Here is an 8,542-nt window from a genome sequence, read left to right as displayed (position 1 = left end):
CGGTTCTGTGTTGCTGGCAGAGTGGGGGAGGGGCAGCAGAGTGTTAAACCTCTGTGCCACCAGTGCAGTTATTTCTATAGAAATTTTTTTTTAACTGACATTAAAACGACATCATTTTCATTATGCATTATTTGTTTTGGCGGCTTATAACTTTGCAGTACAATACGTAGGAAAGTGGCTAGAAAGTGTTAAATTTAGGGCACCATATGAAATGACACTATAAAAAAAAACAATATTACACAAACAATATCCAGAGTCATTACCCATCACCATTAGTGCTATAATTTATATGATAGAAACGCTTTCGCGTATTGAAACCAAACTTTGTACATTAACTTGGTTCTCCGATGTGAGGATGCACAACATTCTAAATTTTTACGCCGCCAAACAGGAAGTCCTTCATATCTTCATATTTATTATGGCATATTTCAGGTCATCCTAATGCTTGGGGAAATTATTTACAGGTGTTTGTGTTTAACCCAGATTGTGTTTAACTATTGCAGGTACAAGAAGCGCTTGTACTGAAAAAATATTCATTAAATTTCCTTAATTTTTTAAGGTAAGTGGTTGCAATCAATTAATTTAAGCTATTTAAACAAAAGTTTAAAAGTTTTTTGTTTAAATGTAGCTTAAATATATTGATTGCGACCACTTACCTTAAAAAAAATTTGTAAATTGAATGAATCATTTTTTCAGTGTAGGCTAAGTTTACACGTGGGCGGCTATATTCATAAACGGACATTTCAACCTCTCTGGTTTCAAAAATAACATTGTGCACACATGTCAGTTTTCAAAAAAGTGTTAATTTACAGGTACCCATGAGCATGCCAACCTGTAGGTTGCGGTGTAACGAGCAGCTCAAGCCCACGTAAGCAACAACAGCAACAAATCACTTTCTCTTTTGAACAAGGTCGCATTTTTGACATAGATGCAAGCTCTTGCGCATACTGTGACGCTGGCTGCATAAACACCCGTTTCTTTCAGTTTACATACACCAACGTGCAAACAAAGATTTTCAAAATCTCCACTCTGGACTGAGTTTTTAGAAAGAATCGGATTCAGAGGCAAATTCTCTGTTTGCGTGTAAACGAAGGGCGCAAACAAAGGGAAATGTCTCCGTTTTTCAAAATAACCATGTACATGTAAACTGGGCCTTAGAGTCAAAACCAGGATAGAAAATTACTTCTAAATTACGTCTTTTTTTTAAAGCCATGTTCTATCAAAAAAAACCATTGGTAGCTATATCACCCGCCTACATTTAATGGTATTTCTACATGACATAATTTACAACAACAGTTTATTACTGTACTAACACAGCATCTGCAAAGTTATTGCTTTAAAATAAAGCAATTTTTATGTGCACATTTTCCAGACTGTATTCCCAAACTAGTCGCAACTAAATAAAACAGCCGCATCTATTATGCATTATAGCATCTATAAGGACAGTCTTCGTGCTTTCAATGTAGAACTAGGCACAGCTAGACAGACCTTCTTCTCCAATATTATAAATAACAATATAAACCACACTCGCACTCTTTTTGCTACTGTAGAGAGACTAACAAACCCCCCAAATCAAGTTCCTAGTGAAATGCTCTCTGACAACAAATGCAATGAGTTTGCTAAGTTTTTCTCTGAGAAGATCAGTAATATCAGAATGGCAATCAATACGACCTCAAATTGCACTGTGGTCAGTCAGATATCATTGCAACAACCTCAGAAATTAGCCATTCTCTCAGAATTTGACATAATTGATATAAAAACCTTGGAAGAAACAGTACAACATCTTAAAGCATCAACTTGCAGCCTTGACACTCTCCCCACAACTTTTCTCAAAAAGGTGCTTAACTGCTTAGAAACTGACCTCTTAAAAATAGTAAACACCTCTCTGATCACAGGCACTTTTCCAGAGTCATTAAAAACAGCAGTTGTAAAGCCTCTCCTAAAAAAGAGTAACCTAGACAAAACCATACTTAGCAACTACAGACCTATCTCAAATCTTCCGTTTATAAGCAAGATCATTGAAAAGGTTGTTTTCAATCAGCTGAACAAATTCTTAAACTCAAATGGTTATCTGGACAACTTTCAATCTGGTTTCCGTCAGCATCACAGCACAGAGACAGTGCTCATAAAGATAATAAATGATATTCGCTTAAACTCTGATTCAGGTAAAATATCAGTGCTGGTGCTACTAGATCTTAGTGCTGCCTTTGACACAGTAGATCACACCATACTCTTACATAGACTGGAAAACTGGGTAGGGCTCTCTGGGATAGTTCTCAAATGGTTTAAAACATACCTACAAGGAAGAGGTTACTATGTGAACATAGGTAACCATAAATCTGAGTGGACATCCATGACATGTGGAGTCCCACAGGGTTCAATTCTTGCACCGCTTCTGTTTAATTTGTATATGCTCCCACTTGGTAAAATAATGAAAAAGAACCAAATTGCTTACCACAGCTATGCAGATGACACCCAGATATATGTCACAAGCCAGGGGCTGGCTGCTAGTGGTTAAGCCACGCCCCTTCTAAATTCCCACCTCGAGGAGGTCCCCAAAACCAACCCAATGACCAAACAACAACGAGGAACAGGTAAGTATAAAAAAATATTCTTTATTTGTTTAAATATTTAAAAGATTCGGGGGATTGGGGAAAGGGAAATTAAAACTAATGTCTGAATCTGTCCTCCAAGGGGCCACGAACAAGTGAGTGACAGGGGGGTGAAAGTTGCGTCGGGGAACGGGCTCCCGCCTCTGGTTCCCTCTGCCCGTGGCGCGCTCCTCTTCCTTCCTGGAGGCAGAATAAAATCACAATGAATATGGGTATGTACTGTTTCCCGTCCGTGTACCTGCGTGTAGTTCGCGGCACTCCGCCGTCTTCCCACGCAGCTCCTTGGTTGTCGACTCACTCTCCTTTCCTGTTCCTCTTTCTCTCCACAGGCTACCGCTGGGACCCGAAGACACAGTGGATCGTTCTCCCGAGAGTCTCCTCACCTCTCCACCGACTACAGCTGCTGGGTAAGTATGAATTTTCCTCCTCGACTCGTTACTTTGGTGCTCACACTTGTACTCTCTCTTCTCCCACAGATGACAGCTCGTCGCTGATTACAGCTTCTGGTACGTATGGTTCTCCTTCACAACGGGTCTCCTTGGAGCTCACGCTGGTTCTCTCTCTCTTCCTCCACAGACAACAGCTGGGACACAAAGGCACAGTGAATCGTTCTCAGTTAGTTCTCTCACCTCCTCGCTGATTACAGCTTCTGGTACGTATGGTTCTCCTTCACAACGGGTCTCCTTGGAGCTCACACTGGTTCTCTCTCTCTTCCTCCACAGACAACAGCTGGGACACAAAGGCACAGTGAATCGTTCTCGGTTAGTTCTCTCACCTCTTCGCTGTTTACAGCTTCTGGTACGTATGGTTCCCCTTCACAACGGGTCTCCTTGGAGCTCACACTGGTTCTCTCTCTCTTCCTCCACAGACAACAGCTGGGACACAAAGGCACAGTGAATCGTTCTCGGTTAGTTCTCTCACCTCTTCGCTGTTTACAGCTTCTGGTACGTATGGTTCTCCTTCACAACGGGTCTCCTTGGAGCTCACACTGGTTCTCTCTCTCTTCCTCCACAGACAACAGCGGGGACACAAAGGCACAGTGAATCGTTCTCAGTTAGTTCTCTCACCTCCTCGCTGATTACAGCTTCTGGTACGTATGGTTCTCCTTCACAACGGGTCTCCTTGGAGCTCACTCTGGTTCTCTCTCTCTTCTTCCACAGACGACAGCTTTCTTCCCTATTGATGGACAGACTGAACAGGTTATGCTCTACTTCTCGGGGTGGCGGACTTACGATCACGGCTAGGCGTACTGCATCGACCGACAGTGGTTTCCAAGATAGCGCCGGGGACCAAACCCTCTCGGCTGACTCGTCGGTTCCCCAGAGGGGCGGGAGTGTCACGCCGTCACACCGGGTCGAGCGCTGCCCTTTCCTCGACGCCCGTTGGCAATCGAACACCGGACCGGGGCGCCCCTTTGTAGAGACCTCGGGGCAGCGGATCTCCTTCGCCTCTGTCTCTGTGATGATAAACGGCACACGGGTAAAGTAGCAATGAAACTGGTAATACTCACACCGCCTGTCGTACAGGTCTTCACCGCCACTCCTAACACAAGTCCGCCAAGCGTCTGGCTACGCAAGTACTTCAGGAACTACTCCGTGGTTTTCTAAGGCTGAAACACACTCACAGCATAATCGTACACAGGTTTATTCTAGGATCCGTTTTCCTCGTCAGCGCCCCTAGCGAGTGACTGGAGGCGGGGTACGTCAGACACGACACAGCAATCTCACTGCAATATACACAGCACCACTTCAAAGTGAAATTTCTACATCCAAGACTCACCCACCACTCTCAGTGCACACAATAGACGCCCGTCTTCCTTCGCCTCGCTCTGGGCAAGAATGTGGAGATGGTAACACGGCCTAGCAGTTGTTTTCCGTCACTGTGGCTGTCTCACACAAAGATCCGGTGGCTCACCCACCACGCTGACTCAGGGGCAGGGCCACCCACTCTTGCTGGAAAGCGCTTAAAAGATATCCAGGTCAAGTATATACAAGGTACACTCAATGAATGAATTCGTTTACTCACGACTGTGGTGCTTCGGTTATCTCACGTTTCCTTAGGTTAACTCCTCCGTATGATAATTCCAGCTACACAGATAACGTTTTCTCCAGTCGTCAATACCACCACTACACAGATGGGTACTCACGATAGCACGTTCCGTCTTCTTTCACTTCATTCCTACAAGGTCAGTCTCCGTTTACTTTCCAACCCGTAAGGTCTTCAATATCTGCATCAGCCGACATCCCACGATGCACAAAGAGAGAGAGAGCGAGTCCAGTAATCCGACTGGCGTACCCGGTGAGTTTAACTCAGCGCTGCAGCACACACCAACACTCGTCCTAACAACAACAACAACTGTGGTTTAAACTGCTCTTAAGTATCTGCCTGGGTGTTGCCTTCGTCCAATCACCCGGCGCTCTTGTTAATAACTCACAGCTGTCCGTAGTTTGGCTGATTACAGCCCTCGCGGTGCTACCGGATGTCCGGTGTTTTCTCTTCCCGGCCCGGGCGGAAACATCCGGGCGGAACCAAAACTTTCCAAATTTTTGGTTCCGCCTAAAAGATCGTCACTCCTGTGACATCCTCCCCCGCCAATGCATTCTAGTCCCTGGAATGCCTCGGTGTCGTCCACTCACCGTACCGGGCCGGGGGGCGTCCTCGGTTCTCCCGTTGGGAACGTCTCACGGGTGAATCGGGTTCAACGGGCTCGGGTGCTAACTCTGGTTGCCTCTGGGCAGCTGGAGGTTCGGCCGGTTCAGGCGCCAGCTCTGGCTGCATCTGGGCAGCTGGAGGTTCAACCGGTTCGGGTGCCAGCGCTGGTTGCATCTGAGCCGCCGGGGGCAGCGCCACCACAGGTCGACCCGGTACCACAGCCCATCCCTCCGTCCAGGGGGCCGCCGGTACTGGTTCCATGGGCCCTTCCTTCGCAGCCTCGGGGTAGTTCGGGCAGGGGCGAAGCATGTTTCGGTGTACCACCCGCTCGGGCCCAGGTTTTCCCTCGGGCCGGATGGTATACACCGGTTGTCCCGGCCTCTGCTGCTTACAGACCACATACGGGATAGCCTCCCAGCGGTCGCTCAGCTTTCCTTTTCCCTGTCGCCGGTTATCCCTCGCCAGGACCCTCTCACCTGGTAACAGGGGGGCATCTCGAGCAGTCCGATCGTACAACCGTTTGTTCCTTTCTCCCGCTGTCTGTATCTTCTTTGACACTTGCTCATATGCAAAATGTAACCGCTGGTGGTGGCGCCCCACCCACTCCGTCACACTCACTTCTTCCCGGTCCGCGGCCACTCCCAGGACCAGGTCAGTGGGCATCCGGACGTGTCTGCCGAACATCAGGTAAGTGGGGGCATACCCCGTCGTGCTATGAACACTGTTATTGTATGCTTGCAGAAGATTTGGTAAAGCACTCACCCAGTCGCTCTGCTGTCGTTGATCCAACGTCCCCAGTAGTCCCAATAGGGTCTGATTAAACCTCTCACAGCTTCCATTTCCCTGGGGATGATATGATGTCGTATGGGTTTTAGTGCATCCATACAACTGGCACAACTCACGGATTACTTTAGATTCGAAATTGGTCCCTTGGTCGGAGTGCAGAAACTCGGGACATCCAAATGTCTGGAACACATTGCGCCATAGAGCTGTGGCGGTGGTGTTGGCTGTCTGATCAAGCGTCGGGACCGCCCAGGCGTACTTAGTAAACAGGTCTGTGATCACCAGGATGTTCTGATAACGGTCCTGGGGACGGCCCAGCGTCAGGAAATCCATTGCCATTATGTGGAGGGGGGCCTTTGCATGGATGGGTACCATCGGCGCTCGGGCCTCTCGTCTAGATTTAAACAGTGTACACCGGGGGCAGGCTTGAATTGAGTCATGCACAGACGCCTCCAGCCCAGGCCAGTAAAAGAATCTCCGTAGTAGGGATACGGTCCTCTCCTGTCCCTGGTGTCCCAACTGGTCATGATAGGCTGTGACTAATGCGTTTACCTGGTCGGCGGGTACCACGATCTGGCTCACTTCCTCGCCCGACTTCGGGTCGCGGGTCTTCCTACAAAGCACTCCTTCCTGTAGCTCTAACTTCTCCCACTGCCCCAGTAATCTTCTCCCAGTCTCCGTCTGGGCCAATCTTTCCGCCGACGTTGGCCGTTTGCTCTGCTCTACCCACATTTTCACCTGGCACACGTCCCGGTCCTGGGCCTGCCTCTCTATCCAGCGGCGGGGGTCCCACCCCCAATTTCCTGGTGCAGCTTCCTGCTGACCTCCTGGCGCCTCCACGGCCCCGATCATGTAGCCCTCCTCACGGCTATCCTCCTTTTGATACCCCTGGCGTCTGGGGCTCTTTCCCTCAGGTAGTCTTGAGAGGACGTCCGCGTTCGTATGCTCTCGTCCCGGCCGATACTGCAGCTTATAATCAAAGTTGGCCAGCTGAGCCACCCATCGCTGTTCCACGGCCCCCAGCTTCGCCGTCTGTAAATGTACTAGAGGGTTGTTATCGGTGATGACTGTTACCTTAGCTCCCCAAAGGTAGTCCTTGAACTTTTCGCTCAGGGCCCACTTCAGGGCCAGCAGTTCCAGCTTGAAGGAGCTGTAATTTGCGTCGTTCCTCTCTGCCGGATGGAGACTCCGGCTCGCATAAGCGATCACCCGCTCTGTTCCTTCTTGCCGTTGGGCCAATACTGCCCCCAATCCCAGGTTGCTCGCGTCTGTATATAAGACAAAAGGTTCAGAAAAGTCAGCATACGCCAAGATGGGGGCCTGTAACAACTCCTGCTTCAGCCTCTGAAAAGCCATCTCACACTCATTGTCCCAGTTAATAGAGGGCGATCCATGGCCCCGGCTTCGTCCCGTGCCAACCAGCAACTGGTTAAGGGGCTTGGCAATCTTCGAAAAATCCTTAATAAAGCGCCTATAATATCCCACGAACCCCAGAAAGGATCGTACTTGCCTCACAGTCTTAGGCGCGTCCCAATCCTTAACTGCGGAGACTTTCTCGGGGTCCACGGCCACCCCCGCTGCGCTGACCACATGGCCCAGGAACTTCACTTCTCGCCGCAACAGGTGGCATTTGTCCGGCTGCAGCTTCAGCCCGTACCTTTCCATGGCTCGGAAGACTTCCTCTAGGTGCTGGAGGTGGGAATCGAAATCTGGGGAATACACAATCACATCATCCAAATACACCAGTACTGACTCCATCAACTGACCTCCAAGACAGCGTTGCATCAAGCGTTGGAAGGTGGCTGGAGCGTTGCAGAGTCCGAAGGGCATCCGGTCCCATTCGAATAGTCCGAACGGGGTCGTGAAGGCGGTCTTCTCCCGGTCGGCCTCGGCTACTTGCACCTGCCAATATCCACTGGCCAGATCTAAGGTGGAGTACCAGGCTGACTGCGTGAGGCTAGCAAGGGAGTCTTCGATTCGAGGTAAGGGGAAGGCGTCTTTCTTGGTTACCAGGTTCAGCTTGCGATAGTCCACACAGAACCTCCAGGCTCCCGTCTTCTTTTGTACGAGCACGATGGGGGCCGCCCAGGGACTGCTACTCTCTCGGACAATGCCCCGGCCCAACATGCCCTGCAGGAGTGTACGTACTTCCGCATACAAGGTAGGTGGAATCGGTCGATATCTCTCCCTACTCGGCCCTGCATCCCCGGTGGGGATGTGGTGTTCCACCACCCTGGTGCACCCGTAGTCCTCATCGTGCCTCGCAAACACATGTTGCCACTTTCGAAGGAGTGCCTGCAGTTTCTGTGTCTGTACCTGTCCCAGGTTGTCCCCTTGCAGTGACTCACCCGCTAGGTGTCTGGGCACACCTCCCTCCTGGCTACTCGCCGGGGCATCCAACTGGGTCAGGGCCACCTCGATCACAGTGGGGCACACCTGACGAAAACTGACGTCTCTCTCTTCCCTCACCTGGTGGGGTGTGACCGTCGTCAGCC

The sequence above is a fragment of the Paramisgurnus dabryanus genome, chromosome 4 (assembly GCF_030506205.2).
Source record: "Paramisgurnus dabryanus chromosome 4, PD_genome_1.1, whole genome shotgun sequence".
In the NCBI taxonomy this organism is placed as follows: Eukaryota; Metazoa; Chordata; class Actinopteri; order Cypriniformes; family Cobitidae; genus Paramisgurnus; species Paramisgurnus dabryanus.
Note: the sequence above shows the minus strand (reverse complement) of the source record.